Genomic DNA, 16,431 nt, shown 5'->3' on the forward strand with positions numbered 1-16,431 from the left:
TTGATCAGAAAAGACCAAAAATGTGGGACCAGTTGCCTTCATCATAGGTCACGTGATTTGTGCTGCAAGGTGCCGGGAGGGATAAAACAGCGTAGCTAAAATGAAGGTGGGAAGCTTTGGGAGGGTGTCCTCATCCTACTCGATCTCTCCTCTGCATTTGACACAGTCAACCATTCCATCCCCATACAAAGACTCCACGATACCCTTGGTATCTCGGATCAGGCACTGGACTGGCTGACATCCTTCCTAACTGACTGCTCGTCCCAAGTCATCCTGGGCACCTTCTCCTCTCCAATTTCCTTCTCTGCCTGTGGCGTCCCCCAAGGTTCTATCTTCTCCCCTTGGCTCTTTAACATCTACCTTGCTCTTTGGCATGCGTCATCTCCTCCTTTTCCCCCGATTTCCATTTTATGCAGATTACACTCAACTCTTTCTTTAGCTTCCTGCTGAATTCCTGAATCTTCCATCATCCCTGACTACCTATCAGCCATTCAATTCTAGTGCACCGCTAACAATCTCTGCCGCAACGCCTGTAAAACTGAGATGCTTCCCATCAGGACCCCTGATCCTGCTTTCTTAGTTTCACTCTGGCCTTCCTCCATGCCCCCCAGCCTGCTCCTTCCTCTGAAGCCAGAAACCTTGGAGTCATCTTCAACTCCCCTCTCTCCTTCCTCCCTCAAACTCAGGACATTGTCAAGTAGTCCCACTTTCAGCTATTCCTTCTCAAAGGAATTCTCCCTTTTTTTCACTTTTCCCCAGAGGCCCAACATTACCCAAGCCTTGGTTCTCTCTAGGATTGACTATTGCAATAGCCACCTCCTGAATCTACCTTCTTACACTCTACAACCTCTCCAGCCTTGGCCTTAAGCACAGGGAACAAATCTCTCCTGCCCTAATCAGTCTTCTCTAGCTCCCGGTTGCTGCTCAGATTAAATTCAAATCCCTCTGCATCATCCACAAGGCTGTCTGGGCCCGGGGACCTCACTATCTTCAATTATACCTCACTAAATACTCTCCCTCCAGAGCTCTACGTTCCTCTGTCACCAACTCTTTGTGTGTAAATCGCTTTTCTAAACAGAGTGCAGAAGTTTGATCGCTTTCCTCAGCTGGCTCCCTACTTTGGATCAGCCTCCCCCTCCCTCTGTTTCCTGAGCAGGACTTCCTTAAATTCTGGAAGCTCCTCAAGACTTTTCCTCTTCCTTCCCATCTTCTCTCCTCTGCTAATCTCACAGTTGCTGCGATTGGTGTCCTGGGCCCTTATGTATCTTTGGTGCCCCTGACCTACCACACCCAATTCGCACAGCTTCTGGCTACCCTCACCACTTGCCTTGGTACTCCCACCACCTTGGAGTCTTGCACTTACACCCAACACCGCTCTAGGCTGTATCGCATTTACCATACCATGCCCGTCATCTGTTGCTCACTCACTAGCACGGACATACAGCATCTTCCACCTCTGCTCTCTTCCTTGCTGCACTTGCACGTTCTGAATACTCACAAGGCATCGTAGTTTAGTCCTTTTCCTCCTTTCCCCGCCTCTGTTGTGTATTAAATTTGTCTCACCCCCTTTTTCCCTCACTTGCCCTGTGGGTGCTTTGAAACAGTATGTACTTGCTGTATAATCGCCTAACAAGCAAACAATAAATAAATAAATACATAAATAAATATAAATGCATGTGCTATTTTTCCACAGAATATTACCATTCACTGATCTGTATCACTGTTGTTGACTGGTTGTTTTATTACTTGTAACATCCACAAGGAGGCAGATATCACCCATCAAGGGGATGCTATTCTGCAAGGTTGTGTCTATTTTGGGACATGGACACGTCTTTGAACACTTTCCAAACACACCACATTAGTTGAATGGTTTGATAGTTTAGACAGATTGGCAGAGTTGAAAATCATTTTAAAAAAAGAGCATTTTCATCTTGGTAGATCACATTTTGAATGTGTGTCCATTTGCCAGTTTCTCTGTGCTCCAAAATCCAGGAATGCACTTGAATCTCTGCTTTGAAATACCTCATGTGCATTAACGTAAGTACGTTATTCAGGTATGGATGTCAACAAGATTTTACTGGTTCTCCAGGCCCCTTCTAAGCCCCCTGCAAGGGACTAGTTATCCAACTGCCACAGTGCAATGGATGTATAATTGAAAACCCAGGACTGGGATGTGGACATGTTCTTGGTGACATGTAGTCATCTAGTAAACTTAGTAGAGGATCAGAAGATCTGCAAATATTTTGTAGAGCTCTTCCAGATATGTTTTCCCCACTAACGTTCTACTTGAATTAATGGCAGTGCAGAACAGCTGGCCATACAGTGGCAAAGTGTTGCTGGTAAGGTCTGGGTGAAGGCTGTAAAGGCTGACACTGGCATAACATTGGCCTAGGTTAATTGCTGCCCCTCCTTCCTCTTGAAATGGAAGTACCAGGGCCAATGGGCATGGTTATCAGATACCTCAGATTGTTTTGATATTGGTCACAGACAGGACTGAAGTCAGGGTGCACGTGGGTGGACGCAGTCTCCCACTTTTTTCAGAACTCCACCCACTTTTTCAGAGGACGCCTTGATATGCTAGTTTTTGGTGACACCACATTTAATCAGTACGTCAATGAGTCCCCACACTTTTTTTTAGGACTTGACCCCGGGTCACAGTATGGATTTGGGAGAGATTAGAGGCAGCTAGCTTCTCTCTACTGGACACAGCAGCTGGGGGATGGCTATAGAGACATATCCAGGACTAAGAATAGGAATAAACTGGAAAGAATATTAAAATAGAAGTACATTCTGTTTTGCAACACAAGAACTGCGCATTTTCAAAAACAGTGCCTAAAACACCATATATGATGCATTTTTAAAATATATGACAATGATAACATTTATTACAATAGCTTTTGGAAAATATAAGATCGACTGTGGCGAGTATTGAACCCTCTACTCCTGCGACTGCTAACCTCTCCATACTGAACGTGAACCTAAAGCACTGTGGCACTCGCTGTCAATGATGCCGTCATTGCTGGCGAAATGTTCAAATATTGCTCGCACGTTTAATCATTCCTTTCTAGAACGGCTGTGTATTTGATTGCAGCAGGCCATATTGTTTATATTTAATGTGCTCAATTTTTTTCTATAACATCTCCTGCAGTTCTCTGCTATAATAATAACTGTCTTTAGTATGCAATTCAGTGGAACTCTGTGATTACTTTTCAGACGAATGGGGCACTCAGCCCACCCTGGAAAGATTTGAATCAGTGATTGCAGGTTCCACACAGATGTGATAGGTGAATGCTTAACTCACTAAACTATCGTCCCAGTTTCTGTTACTAACCTCTAGAGCAAAGGGTGCCCGTCGACATAGACACGGAAATGCAGAACGCATACACATAAGGATGTATATTGTGCTTTAAACTTGATGTGTTGGAAATTGCATATGTAATAATTTATTTCAAATGGCTATACTCACATTTAATTTGTCAGAGATGCATTAAATAGATAAAAAATAGGTCCTCAAAGAATATCTTAAACATACAACGCTCATAGTGCTGAATGGGGAGCGAGATGTAAGAGTTACTTTCTCTATCAACAGCTATCTGGATCTTTCATTTTGTTGACATTTTTGATGCACCTATGAAAAGTTATACATTCCATGTAAATACCACAACTTGAAGCCTTGCTAGATGTAGCAGCGCCAGTTACATGGTAACACGTTTATTGTACATTCGGGAGAGTGGAATGTGGCCTCCTGGCAGTTAAGCTCACCACACTTTGGAAAGATGCATTCTTATTGATGAGAACATGTAGAGACGGCAGCTATTGATTTATTGATCAGCAATCATAGCATCCAATAACACATATTAAAAAGCATCCTAAATGATTATAGTGAGTCTGAGTGACAGGGGTATCCGACTTTTCTGCAATGTATCTCTTTCTGAATACATGTGCTGCTATTAATGTTATGGAAGAAAATTCAGTTCTCAGCATTTGCTTGATTATTGACTAACCAGATAGCATATTTGTATTTTCACATTTCTTGTTTTTCTGAATCACTGGCCCCGAAGAAGAACGCACGGAGGAGGTGAATTAATATACTTCAGTGTGAAACACGTGTAGGCCTCATCTTATACTGAACACACGCAAGAGCATTTTGTGTTGATGCACCCTTGTAGTACTGTAATGTAATGACTGTAACCATGTGTTCTTGGTTACCCCAGTGCAGCACAATTCCCATCTAATTGTTTGGCATACAGAGATTGTCTAATAGTAGTTTGCATTGTTTTTTCCAATAAAATGATTTAAGTACACTCGTCTGTTTCAGGTCTAAGTTATACGCTACATGAAAATAAATGACAACAATTAAGGAGGAGTTATAGGCATGTGTCAAGCAGAGGAACCTCTTGGGTAATCTACATACTGCAAAGCAGTTTCCTGCAACAACTGTGGTGGATTCATATTTCTATATATTCGTCTGGCCTATACAAATGCACACAACCTTTAAAAAAATATTCCGGTTTGGAAATGGAATAAGGCCTATATTATTATTTAAGTGTGTGTTCGCTTCCAAATGCATGGTAGGTTTCTGTATACAGGGTGCAAAACTGCTTTATCAACCCCGGGCTACTGTAATTGCTTCTGTATAATTCCTTCATTAATGTTGACCACTGACATCAATAGTTATCAAGCACAATACGCCAGGGGCACCTCTGCAAGGGAGAGAGAGTTGTAATGCTGTCAGTTGTTCTTATTCCATCGGACTCCCCCGACACTGAAACCCCCACCAGCGAGGAGAAAAGAGAAGCTGTGACTGGACCGCTTTGGCAAAATGCAAGCTGATTATTTAAACTCCATTGAAAACCCTGCACGCTTTTTCAAAGACAGCTGCTATTACTGAAAACCCTAACTAGACATGATGAGTACACCACGTCCATGCTGTGTGTACTGTTATTGATTTCCACTTTTCAAATAATTGAGTTGTTCTTGAACTATATATCATTGTTGAGCATATGACAACCATTTTCTGTCTGCAAACTTGTAAATATGCCAAGCGCACTGCAAACGAAGTTTGCAAGTGTCTGGGCATACAGTGTGATGTCTGCACATTTCAAAGGACATATTGATTTCTCCTTTTCAGCGATATAGATGGATACATTCCTTTGTGCTGCTTCCACATCAGCCTTTAACCAGGCCTAGCCCAGCAAAACTAAGAGCAAACTGCTGTGTCTCTGGGTTTGTCCACAATGGTAGGAAAGGCAGTTGTACTACTTTTACACTTGTATTTACCTCTCTGCTCCATTTTCCAGCTCTGACAAGCTGGGTTAGAGATAAGGCCTCTGGGTGCTGACTGTGGGGACCTGTGACGCATCAAAGGTATTTGTCTTTTCTCCCCAGGGGGGAGAATCCCCCCATGGAGGCTAGGGAGGTGAGCCCGCTCCGCAAGACACTTCCTATAGGTATTAGCAAGTGGGTACTCACTGGAAGAGACTCTCCCTTAGGGGACAAGGACTCCTGTTCCTATGAGGAACTCTCTAAACCACAGAGCATAGTAGCAACATGAGACTATCTGCTACATAGACTAATGTAACATCTACATATTTGTCTGAAGGTAATTCTGGAACCAACCAGCCCAGAGAAGGAGAGGATAATTTCACTTTAAGAGAAGCCTGCAAATTTAACTGGGACGAATGAAGGAACATGGAAAGGCAGAGAGTAATCTATTCCGGGGAAGCCCCCTGGCATAAGCATGCCTTGCAGGTGCAGACCTTAGACGAGTCACTGCGCCTGCGCCTTTTGAAGATCTGCAGCACGGCAGAATAAGAATCTGGAGGCCTGGCGTATTCAACAACAGAGGAGCTGTTGTGAAGCTGGAAAGAAGAGTCCTGTGTCAGGTGGTGGTGAGACCATATCCATATCATGGTGGGCAGGATGCCTGACAAAACAAGCCGAGACCATCAGAGAAGGCAACTCAGAGCACAAACAGCATCCTAACATTAAAAACAATATATGGTGGAAAGGAAGCCGTGAATTGGAGACCAACGTAAACGCAGAAAGGGAAGGCAACTGGGAATGCAAACAGCTTCCAACTCTCAATCTCCATAAACGGCTGAAGGGAAGCAGAGAACAGAAGTGTGATGAAACCAAGGAACGAAAAAGACAGGATTAAAGAGGGTCACGCGAGCGAATGCCATGGCCCACAACTTTCCCCGTCATACAGAGAGGTAACAGGGAGAACGGGAGAAGCGGGAGGCGGCCAGGACATCCTAATACAAGAAGAGAAACTCATCCCACTACTCACAACGAGTTATTTAATATAAACCTGTTTAATTGGAACTGTGTAAAGCTGATGAAGAGGATATTGAATAACCTAGTGTTAGAAGGTTGTGCAGAAACTGCACAGTGGGACAGATGTTTATATGTGTGTATTGTGACTTTTGTGGTAAAAAATATGAAGAAAACCCAGTAAAGCTGCAATAATGAGAGCCACAGTGGAAAGATTGTGAAAGTACATGATCAAAATATTTATTCTAAGATATATCGCTTAGTTAACACGTTTTGCTAATTTCTTACAAACAATCCTGGTGTTAGCCATGGATGCCCTGCGAAATATGTGTTTTATGGATCCTGATGTGTGAATATCTTTTAACTTTAAATACAAATTAGTTTTGCATGCATGTCAATTTGGGGACAACAAGAACATGGTTAATAACTGCTCAAGAATCGCTATAATTAAAGAGAAAACCTTAAAGGAAAGCCAGCAAAACAATATTACATTATTCCACATCAAAAACGACAATCCAGTATGAATACTGCCAAAACAAACGCAGCAAATTCGAAATGGCTATCCTTGGGCAAACAAAAGACGTTTCCATTGCATTTTTGAAAATGGACAGTGATGTTTTCTTGTTAATCAGAAGTGGCATATTAGAATATGTTGTCATATGTCTATGTTAAAGTTTTCATCCTGCAAAATGTCCCAATTTGTGTGGCAAGGTATATCAACATTATGCATAAGCAGCAGGATTCTGGCAAACCTCCAAACAATTGAATTTCCATGGATTAGCCCAGATCGAACTTGCCCTTTTTCCCTGAGGTTTGATATATAAAGTTCTTTTGGGTTGAACCTCTTGGCTATATAAAGACAGGTAAGTAGAAACTCTGGACAATCAATAATTAGCATTTGAATTGGAGGCAGCGGCTCAGTCTTTGAGGGAAGGGATATGCAGGATATCTAGGATTAAATCAATACGAGGGTCAAGGTAGAGAAAATGAATTTTTGGGCGCAGGGGTTTGGGCATATGATTTTTTGAGTGGGTTGGGTGTAACTTGTGGGTTGAAGGGCAGTACAACTCAGATGCATTTTGGAGTTGTAGAAAATGGCAGCACTGAGAACGCTGCATGCATTTACCAAGAGAGATGAAAGTCAAAGCACTAAGAAACCCACATGAATTTTCAAGGTGTAGGAGAAGCCCAAAGCACCGAGATCCCCATGTGCATTTACTAGGTGTAACAGAAGGCCAAAGCACTGAGATCCCCATGTGCATTTACTAGGTGTAACAGAAGGCCAAAGCACCGAGATCCCCATGTGCATTTACTAGGTGTAACAGAACCCCAAAGCACCGAGATCCCCATGTGCATTTACTAGGTGTAACAGAAGGCCAAAGCACCGAGATCCCCATGTGCATTTACTAAGAAGCCCAAAGCACCGAGATCCCCATGTGCATTTACTAGGTGTAACAGAAGGCCAAAGCACCGAGATCCCCATGTGCATTTACTAGGTGTAACAGAAGGCCAAAGCACCGAGATCCCCATGTGCATTTACTAGGTGTAACAGAAGCCCAAAGCACCGAGATCCCCATGTGCATTTACTAGGTGTAACAGAAGGCCAAAGCACCGAGATCCCCATGTGCATTTACTAGGTGTAACAGAAGCCCAAAGCACCGAGATCCCCATGTGCATTTACTAGGTGTAACAGAAGGCCAAAGCACCGAGATCCCCATGTGCATTTACTAGGTGTAACAGAAGCCCAAAGCACCGAGATCCCCATGTGCATTTACTAGGTGTAACAGAAGGCCAAAGCACCGAGATCCCCATGTGCATTTACTAGGTGTAACAGAAGCCCAAAGCCCCGAGATCCCCATGTGCATTTACTAGGTGTAACAGAAGGCCAAAGCACCGAGATCCCCATGTGCATTTACTAGGTGTAACAGAAGGCCAAAGCACCGAGATCCCCATGTGCATTTACTAGGTGTAACAGAAGCCCAAAGCACCGAGATCCCCATGTGCATTTACTAGGTGTAACAGAAGGCCAAAGCACCGAGAACCCCATGTGCATTTACTAGGTGTAACAGAAGGCCAAAGCACCGAGATCCCCATGTGCATTTACTAGGTGTAACAGAAGGCCAAAGCACCGAGATCCCCATGTGCATTTACTAGGTGTAACAGAAGCCCAAAGCACCGAGATCGCCATGTGCATTTACTAGGTGTAACAGAAGGCCAAAGCACCGAGATCCCCACGTTCATTTTGGAGGCGAATGAGAAGGGATAGCTTGTTTTTCTTCGTTTGTACCCCACACCTTTCGAGTGAAGCCGCCGTAACAAAAAATGCAGTATTGACCCATACGCTAAAAGATGTCCAGACAACCAATGGCTGTAGAGCCAGGCTCTCTTATTTGAACAGTGCCTTCATTAAGATAATAGACATGATTGTGAAAGTAAATCATGGAAAACGTGAATATCTTTTAATTTGTGGATAAACATTTTCAAAGATTGCTTAATGCACCATCATTGTTACAATCTGGTCCCAGCCCATCTGTTACACACCCAGACATAACTGATTAAGATATACTAACCCACAAAAAGAAGACATTTGTAAGGACAGAACTACAGAGCAAACTAATGCTCTGTATATCTAAAATCCGATGTTATCCCAGAAGGACTCCAGGTTGTAACATCCCTCAAATCTTTATCGTTCATCCCAAATTCAAATTGAACTTCAGTGGTGTGGGCGACAAATGTAGCTGAGCTGGATTATTCATGTAATCCAAACAACAGAGGAAGAAATGAAACAGCAAGGTGCAGAACTATAAGCCTAATAAAAAAAAGATTAAAGATGAGTCCACTATTCAAAATGTGAAACTTACTTCAATTGGTAAAAATAGAGGAAGAGATAAAAAAATGTTAACAGTTCACTCTAGAGAAAAAAGAATGTGGAAACTCAAAATGGCATAGAAATTTACTAAGAGGGGGCATAGCTACATGGCGACAGACTAAGACGTGGTTTCTACAGGCTCCTGTTGATCCGACCGAGATCCTACTGATATGTGCACTTTAAAACCTATTGAGAGCGGTGGACTTAAAGCTACAGCAACATGAATATCAGGAGCATGCAGCAGTCGTAAATGCGACACTTCAAGCAGCTGTAGAATAGAACTATGAGCTTATGAAGACAGCGAGACCCCACAGAGGAGCCTCCTAAAATGGCACCTCACTACGAACAAAGGATGTGCCTGGTGCAGCAGCTTTATGGAATTGGAGCATTGTGCTCTCTTGCATTGATAGCGAAGGCGGTGGCTTAGAAAAGCAGAGGAGCGGTAACGACGACAGCAGCACAGATTATGGTGGCTGTGTGAATAATAGCCAGCAGGAGCACCCGGCGCAGCTGACCAGAAAATACATTGTTGCACCGAACAAATTCAGAATTCGGTGTGGACACTGGCGGACTGCAAACTTGCTGAGGAGCGGCATTAGCACACCAGAGGAGAGTGGATAACGTTGGTGCCTGTGCAAAATATACTGTTACAACACAGGATATTGCAACATTAGCCTTGAGGCTCGCAGGGGTGACCGCCACTAACAGTATAGACGGTGGAGAAGGTATTGGAGGAAGACGTGCCGCATTAGTGAAGCATTGTTGCCGGGGGGGACCGCGCAGAGAGCCAGAAAGAATACTAAAGTGAAACTGACATCTGCATGCAGGTGGCACTCACTTAAGTCATGGGAACACAATTCCCTTACAAACACAGGCAAGCAGGCCATGACTAAGAAGAGTAGACACCAAAAAAGCATACAGACCCTGTAAACAAACAGAAAGTCGCCGGCAAGTGAAGCACAAGAGGTAACAGTGGCGAGAAGAGAAATACACTGCACAGTCTTTCACAAATGAAACTGATACAATTGCCGTGGAGAGGGGAAACTGGCTGTGCAATGGAGCAAGAAACTGTACAACACGTGTGATTTCGCCAAACAAAGGAGTAAGCAGCAAAGGACACGGAATGGAGGTGTGTGCGGTATTGCTGGTGACGGTGACACAGCCAAGAAGTGTGCCACAGAAGACACTAAGAGGTGGCCTACAGGGGTGCAAACAGGGCAAGAACCTGCAGCTCTACGCTGACCCAGAGTGGGGACCTGGATACAACGGCCCAGAACATTGGGAGAAGCGGGCCAGAATAACTACAAAATTTGAAGTGCAGGGCAAGCATGTTACGGGAGTGGCGGTAGCGCAGCAAAGAGCAGACGCCCAACCACGCTAAGGTGCATTGGGCCTCAAGACACGGAAGGAGAGGGGCAAGACTGCTTGCACAACACAAAATCCTGAGTGGCCCCCAAGTGCCCTGCGCTCAAGAACTACGGAGCTACCCCTGAGGTAGACCAAAGGAAGTAAGCGATCCCTTGCGCCCCGAAAAGGGGTCCAGAAGTGCCATGGGTCAAGAAGGGGAGAGGCATGGTTTAATCACAACATCAGAGCGCCCACAACACAGAGAAGTACATCACAACCCTCCCGGTCGGAGTCTATAGTTCATGAGACTGGCAGGGCTCCACTGTGCACTTGACAGAAATTGGTCCCCAGCCATCTAGAACTGGAACAAACTGAGGGGACGGAATGGCATCTAAACTTCCCAAGACCAAAGGAAAGCAATCCACACTGGAGGAATTTACGAAGATCCCACATCCAACGGAGGGGGCAAGGAACAAAGACAGCAACACATAAATAGACACAAGCCCAACGTGCAATGACCAGCAAATCCTAGATGCGATCGTGGACCTGAAGGCGACATGGGAAACCAAACTGGAGGCAGCCACAGCCGAACTCAAGGCAGCGCTGGAATTTAAAGTGGGCGCAGTGCAGGAGGAGGTCAACCTACTCTGACAAGACGTACGAACAATAGCGGAGCGCACAGATGAGCTGGAGAAAGAAGTGAGCACAAATACGGCAGCTCGCGCATCCCATGCCTCGGAGATCCACGTACTGAAACAGCAAGTAAGCAACCTGGAAAGCAGAGCAGAGGAAGCCGAAGGGCATGCCTGGAGCAACAATATACGTATAGTGGGTCTTCCGGAGGACGAAGAAGGCCCTAACCCAAAGGATTACGTTGAGACCATGCTGCTTCGGGAAATAGGAGGAGGGGCACTCACTCAAGGGTTCGCAGTGGAGAGAGCACACAGAGCCCTCACAAGGAGACCCCCACTCGGGGCCCCTCCTAGGTCAATAATTGCCAAGATACTGAATTACCAAGACAGAGAGAAGATCCTGGAACACTTTCGGAAAGGAGGCACAATACAAAGAGCATCCGTGACCATCACGGCATATCCAGACTACACACTTCTGGTGCAGGGACAGCGATTAAATTATGGGACTGTGAAGAAGAGACTACGTGAAGCAGGTTACAGATATATGCTGATGTACCCGGCGAAACTGAAAGTGTTCCATAAAAACAAGGCCCTGTTCTTTGAGACCCTGGAAGACGCAACAGAGTAGTTGGATGCCCAAAAATTGCCCGTTGAGAGCAGACAGCCAGAAAAAGGACAGAACCGATAAGTAAGGCATTATCCCAAAGCTGAGGTGCTGTATAAACTGTGACATTGGGACTTGGATATAAGATAGGGCAGGGTAGACATGGAAGTAACGGTCTACGGGCTGAGCATGCAGTATTGAATGAGCAAAACATAATGTGGCATAATAACAGGAGACACGATAGACTCACTCTTATACCCCTATAGATAGAATAGTTGGGTTGCCGGTAGGGTGGTAACCTCCTGCTGCACCGCCGAATAGGTACTAAATGCAGGTAGGCCCGAGATCCAGGGATGGAGCTGGGCAACATTTGGGAACGGGAGGGCGGGGTGTGGGGAGGGAGTTGGAGGGTGTGCTGTGGTTTTAATAAAAGAATGAGCTTTACATCCATGCGCCGAATCACAAGATACAGAGGACGAGAAGGGAGAAGAGCAGAACCGGGTATGGATAATGATGGGGGACCTCAAGATAGTTACCTGGAATGTCAGGGGGCTAAATAGTTATCTCAAGAGAAACAAAATTATGATGTACCTGAGGAGGCAGAAAATAGATATCGCTTTACTATAAGAAACCCATCTTACAAAAGAAAAACAAGAGGTGATAGGGAAGAAATGGAAAGGGACCACAGTGGGGGCAACATACTCTGCATATGCTAGAGGGGTAATCTCCTGGGTGGCACCGCATGTCCCTTTTCAGCTGCTACAATCCACGGTGGAGTAAGATGGGAGTATGGTGATGGTACGGGGACTAATAGAAAACCGAGAAGTGTGCATTATTAATACATACACCCCGAACCAAGATACTGTGGCCTGCTTCAAGACCCTATACAGTAAAATAACCCCATACTTGGTGGTGCGGTTATATGGGGAGGCAATTTCAACTGCAAGCTAAATCCCAGGATGGACTGGTCAGATGGGAAATTGGACAAACCCACCCCGGCAGCCAGACCTTGTTTAAAGACTTTAAGTTGGAATACATGTGGAGGCCACACCACCCAGTTGATAGACATTACTCGCACTACTCAGCCCCACATAATTTGTATACACGGTTAGATTACATGTTTGACTCCCCGGAAATGATAGGAGAGGTAGTGCAGACCGAATATAGAGCGAGAATCCTCTCAGATCACTCACCACTGGTCTTATCATGGCAGCATCAAGCCCCCAGAGCTAGAATTCCTATGTGGCGGCTGAGAGCCGAAGCATTAAAAGACATGTGTCCTCATTACAAGTCAGGCGTTAAGGGTTTAACGGCGCCGTCGGCGCCGTTAACCCTTAACGCCTGATTCACACTTTAACGCCTGCTTTTTGCAGGCGTTAAAGTCCAAGGCGCTAAGCGACCTTGGTGCTAATTACGGCACCGTAATTTACAGTGCCGTAATTAGCGCCTTCCCCATCCCCATTATGCCCTATGGGGCAAAAATGGGAATGGGGAAGGGCAAATGGTGAATGGGGAATTACCGTCCCACTAACCTTGGAATGGGGCGGTAATTCCGCCATCCACCATGGCGGAATCCGGCATGGACCATGGTGCTAATAGCACCATGGTCCACCGCCTGACTTGTAATGAGGGCGATGGTGTTCAGAGAGGACCTGAGAAAGGAGATTGTTGAATATTTTGGAAACAATACTAGAAGCGTAAAATCCATAGGCACCCTATGAGAGGCATTCAAATTGGTGGTAAGGGGATCAGCGATAGCTAAATCCAAAGGACTGCAGGAGGGCATATTGCAAGAACTGCAGAAGGCAGAGGAGGAGCTTGAGGCAGCTACGTGCAGTGGAGTTGACTCCCTAGACAAGGCGAATACTATAAACCATTTACAGCAATCATGCGAAAGACATTGGGAGAGGCTATGCAACCTAAATTATAAGAAATACATAGAGAGGCAGCACGCCGGCGGAGACAAACCGGGGTGGCTGTTAGCATGGTTGTACAAGAGCAAAACACTGAGACCAATGGTTAGAGCAATACAAGCAGAAGGAGGACAGATTCTTGATACCCAATAGGGAGTGAATGAAGGGTTCTTTGAGTTTTATAAATTACTGTATGGAGATATAGATGAAGAGAAAGACAGCAAGATAGCGGAGATACTGGAAGACATCGGCCTACCGAAACTGAGTGCTGAAGAGAGAGAGAATTTAGACGCCCCTGTCTAGAGGAAGTAGAAGCAGTAATCAAAGAATTGCCCACCTGCAAAGCCCCGGGCTCGGATGGACTCCCTAGCAAGTTCTATAAAACATATAAGATAGAAGTGCTTCCACCACTACCGGCCAAGTTAAATGAAGCTCTCGAAATCGGAATGCTGCCAGAATCCCTAAGGGAGGCTCTAAATCATCCCGATTCTGAAACCAGACAAGCCGAGCATGGAGCGCGGATCATACAGACCGCTATCCATGCTGAACCAGGACAGTAAAATACGCACGGCTGTGTTGGCCGGGAGACTGAGACAGGTTATAAGTAAACTTGTACATCCTGATCAAACTGGATATGTCCCACAAAGAAATATATCAGACAATCTCAGAAGGCTTCACCGGGTCATAGAGCAGACAGAAGGGGAAGCACAAGAGGTCGCAATAGTCTCATTGGACGCCATCAAGGCCTTCAATTCTGTCAAATGGCCTTGGTTCATAGCAGCCTTAGAGGAATATGGTATAGGGCCTGAGTATCTAAAATGGGTTAGACTATTAAATAGCTCACCACTAGCCAGAGTAAAGACTGGATATGTTGTTATATCTAAGATACCTACAGGAAAACTTGAAATATATCCTAGAGGTAATGGAGCAATTTGTGTTGCTCTCGGGCATTGCAGTCAACCCTAAAAAATCAATATTCCCTCTGGACAGATATAAAGGGATCCCGCGGAGCAATTACCTATCCTACAAATACCCTGGGAGACCACAACTTTCAGATACCTGGGGATAGATATCTATTACACAGTGAAGGACAAACACAAATACAACACAGAGAAGGCTAAAACAAATATCGAGAACAGGATGAGATTCTGGTCTAAGCTCCCTCTGGCCATGGTGGCTCTATTGAAAATGGTTGTATTACCAAGGCTGATACACTTTTTTGGAAACATACCATACATGATACCTAAATGTGTTTTTGCCAAACTCCAGAGCATAAGTAGAGGCTTTATCTGGCACAACACTAGGAATAGGATAGCCCTGTGGAAACTACAAAACACATATGACAAAGGAGGCATAAAACTTCCCAATTTTGAGATTTATCACTGGGCCAGTCAGCTACAATATGTGGCCAAATGGCTATCGGAAGACCCACCAGCAGAGTCCAGATTGCTGAGATCAGAGTATTCCCCATTCTTCTTAAAAGAATGGATATGGTTGCCCAAATTGGAGATAAAGGGGGGTCTGAGGATGCTGGAATTGGGATGGCAAATGTGGCGGAAAGCTTACCAGCCTATGGAAAACCCGACCCTGTACTCCCCACAGATACCACTAGTAGCACTAACCAAAGGAGATGTGCAGCTGAGGAAAACAATATGCATGCACTGGGAATCCGTGGGCATTGCAACAATGGGAGACATATGGCAAGATGGGAAGATATTGTAGTTTAATGCATTGGTAGAAGAAACAGGCCTATATCAAGGGCAACATATCACATATACCAGACTGGTGCGACGAGTGAAAGAAACATGGTCTGAAATAGTGCTGTAGTGCTGGAAGACCAGCCAGATACAACCATTGAAATAATCTATGACATCACAGAGGGAGGGCACGAGGTTTCCCGAATCTATGAACTATGGATGAGCATGGTTGGGAAAGAGGTAACCCTGCTAAGACAGGAATGAGAAGAGGAAGTGGGCGAATGTATGAATGACGGGCTGTGGGAGAGAGCTGAACGGTATCATAAGAAGGTGTCCAGAAATGCAAGGCTGCAACTAATCCAGCTATACGTAACTCATAGAGCATACATGACCCCCCAGAGGATAGTCTGATTTAAAAACGCAGAAATACGATCATGTCCCAAATGTGGAGAAGTGAATGCAGAAATGACCCATGTGTTCTGGGCATGCACAGAAATTGGGAAATTCTGAAAGAAGTGGCCCACCGCCTGACTAAAAAGGGGATCACGCTAGATGTGGAATCGGTGTGGGCATGTATTTTGGAGGGGGGGGGTTCCCCAGACCATGCAAGCTAAAGCATGTGAGCAAACTTAAATACCTGGCTTACATACTGGCCAAGCGCAGGATTGCCATGGGCTGGAAAGCATGCAACAGGCCAAAAGTAGAGATGTGGTGGAATGACCTCAAGAGTTGGGCCGAAACCGAAACGGTGGTATGGACTATAGCAGCGAGCAGATGGGGGGAGGAAGAGGCAGATACATTGATGGCCTGGAGGCATTTAGAGGCTACACTGGTTGGGTTCACCCAGGTATGTTTAAGCAAGGATGATACCTCTCAGAAAAAAGAAGAGGGATCATCCCAAGAGGATTTAACGGTGCAAGACGAAATGGAGTAGGCTCAAGTTAAGGGGGGAGGGTAAAGGGTAGGTAGCGGTTATAGCTTAACAAGATACATAATGTACAAAATGCACCGCTAAGTTTTGTTTTTTTATGTTGTTTGGTTGTTATAAAAACATGTATACAAACTGTTTAAAAAAAAAAGAATTTACTAAGAT

Source organism: Ambystoma mexicanum, chromosome 4p (genome assembly GCF_040938575.1).
Source record: "Ambystoma mexicanum isolate Mex_15411 chromosome 4p, UKY_AmexF1_1, whole genome shotgun sequence".
In the NCBI taxonomy this organism is placed as follows: Eukaryota; Metazoa; Chordata; class Amphibia; order Caudata; family Ambystomatidae; genus Ambystoma; species Ambystoma mexicanum.